At 44.9% G+C, this 10437-nt stretch overlaps 1 pseudogene; it reads right to left on the reverse strand.

Moving 5' to 3' along the window:
* Nucleotides 1–750: 750 nt before the first annotated feature.
* On the reverse strand, nt 751–897 carry LOC144682371 (U11 spliceosomal RNA; annotated as a pseudogene).
* Nucleotides 898–10437: the final 9540 nt, after the last annotated feature.

A 10437-nucleotide genomic window follows, 5' to 3' on the forward strand; every position in this document is an offset into this window, starting at 1 on the left:
CCAATGCCCTGTACAACTGAAACATAACCTCCCTACTTTTGTAATCAATTCCCCTCACAATAACTGATAATATTCTATCAGCTTTCCTAATTACCTGCTGTACCTACATAATAACATTTTGTGATTCATGCGCTAGGACACCCAGAACCCTCTGAACCTCAGAGCTCTGCAATCTCTCACCATTTAGATAATATGCTTCTCTTTTATTCTTCCTGCCAAAATGGACAATTTCACATTTTCCCATATTATACTCCATTTGCCAGACCTTTGCCTACTCACTTATCCTATCTATATCTTTTTGTAGCCTCTTTATGTCTTCTTCACAATTTACTTTCCTACCTATCTTTGTGTCATCAGCAAATTTAGCAACCATTCCTTTGGTCCCTTCATCCAAGTAATTTATATAAATTATAAAAAGCTGAGGCCCCAGCACTGATCCCTGTGGCACACCGCTCGTCACATTCTGCCAACCAGAAAAAGACCCACTTTTGCCAACTCTCTGCTTCCTGTTAGCTAGCCAATCTTCTATCCATGCCAATATGTTACCCCCAACACCATGAGCTTATATTTTCTGCAATAACCTTTGATGTGGCACTTTATCAAATGCATCTATGCTATGCGCCTTGACTACTCCATGTAGTAGCAAGTTTCACGTTCTCACCACTGTCTGGGCAATAAAATTTCTTCTGAATTCCTTATTGGATTTATTAGTGACCATCTAATATCTAGGACCTCGAGTTTTTTTTTTTGCGGAGCACCGAGACAAACGATCACCAGCAGCTCCAAGAAACAAAAACTGTGCTTCCGAAATCTCTTGATATCGATTCAGCACGGATAAAGTGCAAGCACCTCGTCCATGTGCTATTAGATTCCTCCAAAATGGCAAAAAACCATCCCCATTGACCCAATCACACAGCTTGATCATTTCAACGAACTCTATTAAGGATGTCTCATTTAGAGAAAAAAAAGGAGCGAAGAAATTTCAAATGCAAAGAAAATTCAGCAATTGTAGAAAGTGCTGTATGCTTGGCAAACAATCATGGTTTCATGCCCTGTGAGCAAATGTCAGGACACAGCTTTTAAAGAATTTTATGAAATTAATTGGAAAAGAACAGCTGATCCTATTTGGTCCATATCTTTATGTCTTCTAATGTCCTTATACTTGGATTTTTGTGCCAAATCTATGTCACATAATCACAGAATCACACAATTGTTATGGTGCAGAAGGAGACCATTCAGCCCATCATGTCTGCACCAGCTCTTCAAATGAGCAATTTACCTAGTGCCATTCTCCCACCTTCTCCTCATAACCCTGCTCACTCTTCCTTTTCAGATAACAATCTAAACTCCTTTTTTAATGCCTCGATTGAACCTGCCTCCGCCACACTCTCAGGCAGTGCATTCCAGACCCCCAACCACTCACTGCAAGAAAAGGTTTTCCCTCGTGACGCTTTTGCTTGTTTTGCCAGTTATTTTAAGTTTGCGCCCTTTTGTGCTTGATCCTTTCACAAGTAGGAACAATTTCTCCTTATCTACTCTTTCCAGATCGCTCATGATTTTGAGTATCGCTATCAAGTCTTCTCTCAGCCTTCTTTTCTCCAAGGGAAACGGACCCAACTTCTCCAATCTATCCTCATAATTGAAGTTCCTCATCCCTGGAACCTTGTCAATAGTGGTTGCTTCCCTGAATTAGTCTTGTAGATCAGAGCTTAAATTCTTCATGCTGAAAAGTGTATTTATGTGCTGGTAATTACATTGTTCCTCCCTTTCCATCTGAAACGTACTGCTGAGATTGTCAGTCAAATGAATACTACAGGAAAATATGCGGGGATTTGGCCTATAATATCAGACAGTAAAAGCACCAAATTGTTTGGACTTCAAGTAATACTTTTTGGAAAGCACCATCACCTCTTACAACACAATACTAATTAGCTATGTCTATAGTACAATAATAAATTAATGCATTGTTATTGAAAAATTCAGATTGAAAATCAGCTGGAGAGACATGATCCATTGAAAATATTAGAAGAGAAGATGAGCTAAATACTGGAGATTGGAATCAGAATGAGCAGAGCTGGTTTTGGAGCAGGGATGATGGGTTGAATGGCCTCCTTCTGCATAGCAATTTCTATGATTCTATGCAAGTAATCAGTAATGGTTAGACAAAATGAACGTTGAATTTTAGATGACAATCGTTGTAAGATGAAGGAAAGATTGAGAGAGAAAGGGAGTTTCATGGTTCTGGGAAAGAATGAGTTAGAACAGGGGCCAGTGTGGTGAGTCTTTATTTCAACACAGTGAGGATGTAGGAAAGAGGAAGAACATGCTGGCGGTATATTTAGAGCTCTGGCAGAACTGGTGAGCTTAAAAGGCAGCAACCATTTTAGTGTGGCTAAAATAGAGAAAGACAAGATAGATTGCAACACAAGAAGGGTTAAAGGCTGGAAGTGAGAGAATGAGTGTCCAATGCTAAGTTTATCTTGTGTCCTGTCAAGGAATGTGAGAGAGAGGCTGGAAGAGACACGCTGGGTATGAGAGCTGCACGCAAGTCTGGAATTGACATGGGCTGTGTAAAGAGTCAAGGCTTAGCATGAAAGCCAAAACCAAGCTTCTTGGAGGCAGATGTGACAATGATGAGATGCGGGAATTGCATTCAGTAAATCATCCACTGCTTTCTGGAATTTAAAACATCTGCAAGTAATGTAGGATGGGAATTTACTGCAACCCTTTCTGACCATACAGAAGCTGTCAGTGAAACAGAGTTTGCTATTGCTTTTGTCTGATGGTTACTCCTGTTTCATTCACAAACTCTAACATGGCTGTCAAATGTTATACTAATACACAAAAATGCAGTTTTTGCAAAACACCAAAATTGTTTGGACTTCAAGTAATACTTTTTGGAAAGCACCATCACCTCTTACAACACAATATTAATTAGCTATGTCTATAGTACAATAATAAATTAACGCATTGTTATTGAAAAATTCTGATTGAAAATCAGCTGGAGAGACATGGTATAGTAATTACTGAAATATATGAATCCAGAGAACATTTTATGATTTAAACCCACATCTTGTTCTACTCTCTATTTTGGACAATTGTCAAAGGCAGCAAAAAGCCCTTTTGGTCTAATTAAACTTATCCATCTTGTGCACTACTCACCCAGGCCCATAATTCTGCTGTATTTTGAAATATATATAGTAAAAATGTGGCTGAATTAATTGGTGGGTTATTATTTTGGTGTCCCATAGGTGCCTTCTAATGGAAAACTATTGTACTGTCATATATTGTTGTTTTGTATTCTTGCCATTGATTTCTTATAGAGGATTTAGTTAGATTCTATAAAGTTGGTAACATAAGAACTTTGTGGGTCTGATCCAAATCCTTTAAGATTGCTATAGAATTCTACCTGACTTTAGGGCAATGCGGTATATTTTAATCTTCACTGCCTGGGCAGTAATGAAGCAGGGCAGATTATGAACCATTTACAAGACCCATCTGACTTACATCCATTAAATTCAATGAAACAAAAATGACTATGGGGGTGTCAGGATGGAAAAGCATGTCGGTGCATTGAAAAGCAATAAGGCATCATTGGAAAAAGCATCAACAGAAAGTTGTTAGTCAATAGGAAATATCATAATGCTAGCATGCAAGGCTTAGTAAGGAGTAGGTTTGCGGCTGAATTTCCTCACACGACGAGTTTCTGATCTGTTGCGGTGGGATAGAAGAGTCTCGAACAGAGGAAGTGAAATTTGTTGGGTGAGTCACCCTGGTTCTCTCCCAGGGATCAGATAATTGCGAGTTAAGACCATTGTCAGTGGCACCCTCAGAAGAGGTTGCCTGCCCTCACCCCATCTTCAAGGCGGCAAAGTAAGACACCTAATGTGTACCATGGATATAAATCAAGGAATATAGAACAATATGACACAATTGAAGGCCCTTCTAGCCCATCATGACTGTGCCAACCAATTAAATACAGGCTCCAATTCAGCTCAAATATCATGGAGCCAATGATTGAATTGGTCTCTGGGAAAGAGTCTGACCCTCATTTGACCCTTGACACTCCATAAACACTCACCCAAATCAAAGGAATCAATGCAAAGTAGATTGTTTTTGGTGGTTATAATGTTGTTGACTTTAAATTCTATATCTCATGAATTGATATTGTAAATATTTGTTAGGTCTGTCTGTTCTTGTGGACAGGCCAATATTTAAACAGTAATATTTGGTCTTCTTTGGCTTTGGACATAGGGAGTCACTGCCATGCACAGTCTTCAGAGAAAACAGGGTTGGAAGACACAGGAATAATTGGGCCAAAGGTAACTCGGTCTCCATTTTAAAGCCACACACTCTTTCCTTAAATTTTATAAATTCCTACATCCACTTTTATAATAGAAATTGCTTGGCATGCTGTAATTATATCCTTCCAGCAATGATGGTTCTGCAGCAATAGTTTTAATATATTATTTACCTCTGCCACTGAAGGTGGGTGGAGGTAATGTTTTCACCCGTTAGTCTGTTTGTCCGTAAAACTAATGGACGGATTTCAATGAAACTTGGGCCAGAATTTTACAGTTGGCATGTGGGTTCAGCAGGAGCGGGCAGGAGCGGTCGAGAAGCCGACTCATGCCCGCGATCGGCTCCTCACCGCCATTTTACTCGAGTGGGCCAATTAAGGCCCGCCCAGTGTAAGACACGACAGTGGCAACAGGGAGAAGGGGCAGTGGGGGCGGGAGCTCACTGTCCACCGGGTCCAATGCCAACCGGGCGGCCGATTCAGAAGCGGCCGTGGCAGCCATTCGAAGGCTGCCAGTGAAGCAGACGCACATCATCATGGAACTCGTCACTGGTGAACAGGGCAGGCCGGAGGGCAGGTCCGCAGGGCAGGCCGGCCCCGTGTTTTTCGGATGAGCGTCTCGCTGCCCTCCTGGAGGAGGTGACAGAACGAACAGAGATCCTTGTCCCCAGGGATGGGAGGAGGAGACCCCCCCCATCACCTCACTAAAAATGCCTGGGAGGAGGTGGCATCCAGGGTCAGCTCCCAGGATGTGGTGAGGTGCACATGGATGCAGTGCTGTAAGCGGTTCAATGATCTCCTGCGATCAGGAAGGGTGAGTATCGTGTTGGCATGGGTCACTTAGCACAGCAGTTAGGAGCTGCCCCCCCCACCCCCCACCCCCAGGACCTCAGAGTTCTAAGAGTGTGAGTGGCAAATGTCAATGAGGCAGCATCTGGGCAAGGGCGTGAGCCCTGGCTGCTTGGAATGAGTGTCTTGTGGCTCCAGGGTCACAATCAGCTGAGCCCTGCGAGGTTTTCCTCAGGTGGGGTTGGCCAGGCTGCAATGGCAATGCAGGTACAGGGTGGACTAATCAATGCTCCTCTGTCCTTTTAGGAGAAGACATCCCATAACAATGCCAAGAGGTTGCAGACTGGCAGAGGACCACCCTACCTACTCATCCTAACTCGAGATAAGCAGGAAGCCCTAGAATTGGAGAGGCGCCATGCGCCTAGCTCAACCGGCCGTGATGAGGTTGGGGTGCCACAGGGATGTAAGAGTGCAGTGCATTGAGGTCAGAATGTCTGTAATTGCAGCCATTCCACTGTTGTCTCTATATTGATGTGAGCCTCAAACATGGAATCCCCATTGATAATGGAAAGACGAGGGCACCCTGATCCGGGTGCCAGGCATGCACAGAAACAGTGTAACAACTTCAACTAATGACATGTCCGTGTTCTTCCATTCAGGTTCACCAGCAGCCCATCGGGGTGAGGAGCCTGAAGGCCCACCACTGACCCCAGAGGACTCCAACCATCACAATGCACCAGCGTCACACCCTCTCAGCCAAGCAGGCACCAGCGCACATACCAGCACATCGGTGGGCATTACATCCATAGCTAATATCTGGGTGCACATCAGCGAGGGCACTTCACAGTCACATGAGGTGCAGGTGGAGGCTGAGAGTGCCCAGGGCACCGGCAGTGGGAGGACTGCTGGAGACCAGGAAGATGCTCAGTCAGTGGCTGATGATGGGCCTCTGGAGTCATCCCTTAGGCAGCAGATGCTGGAAGTCCAGCAGGGTGTGTGGGAGAATCTGGTGGAGATACACGAGGGAATGCGTGCCATAGTCTCCGTGATGGAGGAGTCCTTGTGAAGCATGAGCAATGCAATGATCCTCATGGCTGAGTGAACTGCCTCCACTATGGCGAGAGTGGCGACTCTCATGGAGAGGCTCCTCCAGGAGCTGAATTAGGGCTTCCTAGTGATGCGCTCGGACCTACAAGCCCTCACAGCGGCAAAGACCTCGGGTGGTCACTGTCGGCGTGGGGGATGGATTGGCACCCAGTATCCCAGCTAGGTGCCCATCCATCGATGGTGAGCAGGGAGGTCCAAAGCAACCTCACGTTGGTGCACGAGTTGCTTGTTGTCTCTGAGGGTTCCTCTCAAGGCGCTCCAGATGATGGCTGCAGCTCCTCCACCCCTCTGCCAGTGACTGTGGCATCCGATGAGGCTGCGGCGACTGGGAAATGCCAGCCATGGCACTGGCCACTCCCTCCCAGGCGGGGCCAGCACAGGCTCCAAGGGCCAAAGGACGCCCACCAAGGTCATCAAGACCAACAGGACAGCAGAGTGAGCGGGGTATCCCATGATGCCATGAGTGATTTGTTTGTCATTGAACATTATTGAAATGGCACATAGTGCATGTTGTTCACAAAGCAAATGTTCACCAAACCAAGTATTGAGTATGGAACCTGCAGCCCTGGCATGTGGTGAGGGTTCTTATTTGGTGGGCTAGCTGAAGGAGCATTAGATCAAGCGTCCTGGGAGTCCCTGTCTCCCTGGAGGTTGCCCAGGTCAGCGTCTATCCCCTCAGTGTTCTCCTGACTGTGCTCGCCCTCAGACTCACGACTGAACTCATCGTCCGTTGTCAGAGCAGCTGCGTTAACATCTTCTTCCTCCACTGCATCCCCCCTTTCCAGTGCCAGATTGTGGAGAGCACAGCATGCAACCACTATCAGTGACTCACGATCTTGGGGGGCGGAGGTGGGGGGGGTATTGCAGTGCGTCCCCTGAACAGTCCAGGCATTGGAAGCGCATCTTGAGAATACCGATGGCTCTCTCTACCACTGCCCTTGTGGAGGCATGGCTCCTATTGTACTGCCACTCGGCCTCTGTTCTTGGATGCTGGAGAGGCGTCATGAGCCACCTTCTGAGGGGATAGCCTTTGTCACCCAGCAGCCATCCATCCAGCTGGACTGGAGCACTGAAGAGCCCCGGCACCTGGAATGTCTCAGAATGTAAGTGTCATGGGAGCTGCCTGGGTACCTTGCACAGACTTGCAGAATCTGCATCTTATGGTCACACACTATCTACACGTTCATGGAGTGGAAACCTTTCCTATTGACGAAGGCACCCGGCTCACCCACTGGCGCATTGATGGCCACATGTGTGCAGTCGATTGCACCCTGAACGCGGGGGAACCCAGCAATCGCTGCAAAGCCTCTGGCTCGCTCTGCCTGGCTGGCCTCATCCATGCAGTAGTGAATGAAAGTCAATGCACGCCTGAACAGAGCGTCTGTCACCAGCTTGACACAAGTGTGGACAGCTGATTGGGAGATTCCACAAAGATCACCCTCCAACCCCTGGAAAGAGCCGCAGGTATAGAAGTTGAGGGCCACTGTGACCTTCAGCGCCACTGGCATGGGGTGTTCACCCACGCAGTTAGAGCTGATCTCAGGGCCGATCATCTGATAGATGTAGGTCACTGTCTCCCTTGAGAGGCAGAGTCTCCTTTGGCATTGCACCTCAGACATATTGAGGTAGCTGCATCACCACCTGTAAATCAGCAAGATAGTGGCATCTTCCACCTTGGACTTCCTGTTGGCCCTGCACCCCTTGTGCCTGCGCCTGTCCTCCCACAGGTCACTCCCCTGAAGGCTGAATAGGGACATGTCCCTTCCTCCTCAGAGGAGGTGCCTCCAGCAGAGACCACAAGCCCCATTCCCAGGATAAGGGAAGGCTGTCTGATACCTGGAAGGACCCAAGTGGTATGACTCTTCCAGAGTCCTGAACTGAAGCCTTTTATTTCTGTCAAAGCAGCTGTGAAGCGAAATGAAGATGTCCTGTTCACACGAGCAAGCAGCAGCAAATTATAAGCTAAAGTACAAACAACTCGCATTAGCAAATCCACTCACCCCTCTTATCCCGCCTGTGGATAAGGTTTTTGAAAATGGATCTTGGAAATCTTTAAAGGATCCATTAACATTGGCAGATGAGGATAGTTGTTCTTTTTGTAGAAAGTTATGGAATGTTTTATTTAGAATATTGTTGTTTCAGAATGTTGTGTATTGTTGCAGCTGCTGTGTTGCAATTTGTCACAGCTGTCAAAATGTGAGCAGAGTTTTCAAAGCAGGTTGTTGGGTGTTGATTGGCCTGAAGCCTCCTCAGTGAAATGGAAGCTCTTAATAAAAATATTTCTTTTTGCATCTTTGTACTTATAGAGCTTCAAGCAGGCAGGGGAAAGCCTCTAAGAAGAACTGCATAATTGTAATAATGCCTGAGTTAATACAGCATGATGGAGGTATACCCTATACTAAGTACCCTTTTCACTTGCATATAGATTTGTTCGAGAAAATCTATTTCCTGGATTATTCATTTTTCTGTAATAATTTCAATTCTGCTCTATGTACCACATTATCATCTTTATTTATCCCTATCTTTCTGTTCTGAACGAGTATGTTTTTGAACAGTCAGGGATATCCCAATAGCAAAGAAATAATAGAAACAAACAGGTAAAAATAGAAATAACTTAAGGAACCATAGATTTTTTTCAATGTGTATATATTGTGCAAAAAACTGCTTTTCACGTTCATAGAGTCACAAGTTTTTGTAAGTTACATTTATTTTTTTCCGTATTTAGATCTCCATACAATTTTCAACCAAGCTATACTGCAGGTTCAAAGAAGTGAAGCCACTGCTCTGTAACCACATGCAAGTATTTCAGATTCTGATTTCCTTCCTACCAATGGGAGATCACTCACCTCATGTGACAATCTAATAGCATGGCTCAGATAAGGAATTCACCAACAATGGACATTCAGTTACCCTGTAACTAAAACCCACTGCACTGTTCAACATAGTTATAGGGTTAATTAGATGATAGCTTTTATCTGAAGTAAGATTTATCTCAATGGTTTCCAATAACATGGCATCATGAAATCAACTGGTATCAACTTGTCCATTAACTTTGATGCATCTAAAAAATGTTTGATGACTGATTAGATAACTGAGAAAGAGAACAAGCTATAAAATGCTGCCTGTTAGTTACAGGTTACAACGTGACTGAAGAGCAAAGTTTAAGTTTACTGGGGGTTTTTTTGAGAGGGGATTATTTTTCTCAGAGTCTGAGAGCGCCAGTGCTACCATTTCCAGTCAAGCCTGGCAGAATGATTCCCTTGATCTTGACTGTCATGTGAAAACACGTGCAGTGACTGGTGTCTCAGCCGAAGCAATCAAAAAGGTAATTTTAGATACTTCAGTTAACTTAGAATGAGTGAGCACCAAAGTAGGACGTGATACACTTCACAAGTCGCTGCTTATCTCATGAAAACCATTTTTGATCCGCTATGGTAGTGAGAGAGGAATCTCCCGGAATTTGAAATATCCAGAGAAGTAATCTCCTCTGCTTTTGATTTCGTTAGCACCCCTCTTCTGAGTGCAAGAACTCTTAGTAGGGTACATTTCCAAAGCCACTGGCAGCTTTCAGGTGCCTCATCCAAACAGGTATTTATACGTGAACATGGGCAGTGAGTGCTAGCAAGCTGTTCCACCATGGCAGAATGTCACAGCCACGTCCAATCCCATCCGACGTCAGCAGCAATGCCTGCACTCTTCCAAGCAGTCAGCACTTTCATAAGAATTTTCAATATACCCCAACAAAGTCTCTGCCAATGTGGACAATCAAATACTCTACAGAAGCTCTTCAGTTCTGCTGGGAGCAGGGAATAGTTCTCCATGGAATGCAGTTGGGTTAAATAGTAGAAGTAAAGATATTGGATTGTCAAAGGCTGTGGTGTCAATGCAAGCAACTGAGGTGATTTCCAAGAGCTTAGTCTATAACGTGGCCGTGATAAAAAGCTTTTTTTTTTCTCTAGACTTGCCAAATTCTGGGACATTCCTCTCTGACACCAAAAGAGGCCCAGAACAGGTTCCAGGGGATAACAGTCACTATGAGGTACATCACCCAATAACCTTATCTCGTGCACACAGCAACATCAGACTCTACTAGGAACAGTCCAGATCCCTTTTCGAGATTTGTGGAAAATCCGCACTCACTGCACAAGCCAACAACTTTTTCCAAAAGCCTATAATCCTCGGTAATAACAAAGAAACACCTAACACCTAATTTAATCTTATGCCTAGGTAATTCATATGCA

Source organism: Cetorhinus maximus, chromosome 6 (assembly GCF_964194155.1).
Source record: "Cetorhinus maximus chromosome 6, sCetMax3.hap1.1, whole genome shotgun sequence".
Taxonomy (NCBI): domain Eukaryota; kingdom Metazoa; phylum Chordata; class Chondrichthyes; order Lamniformes; family Cetorhinidae; genus Cetorhinus; species Cetorhinus maximus.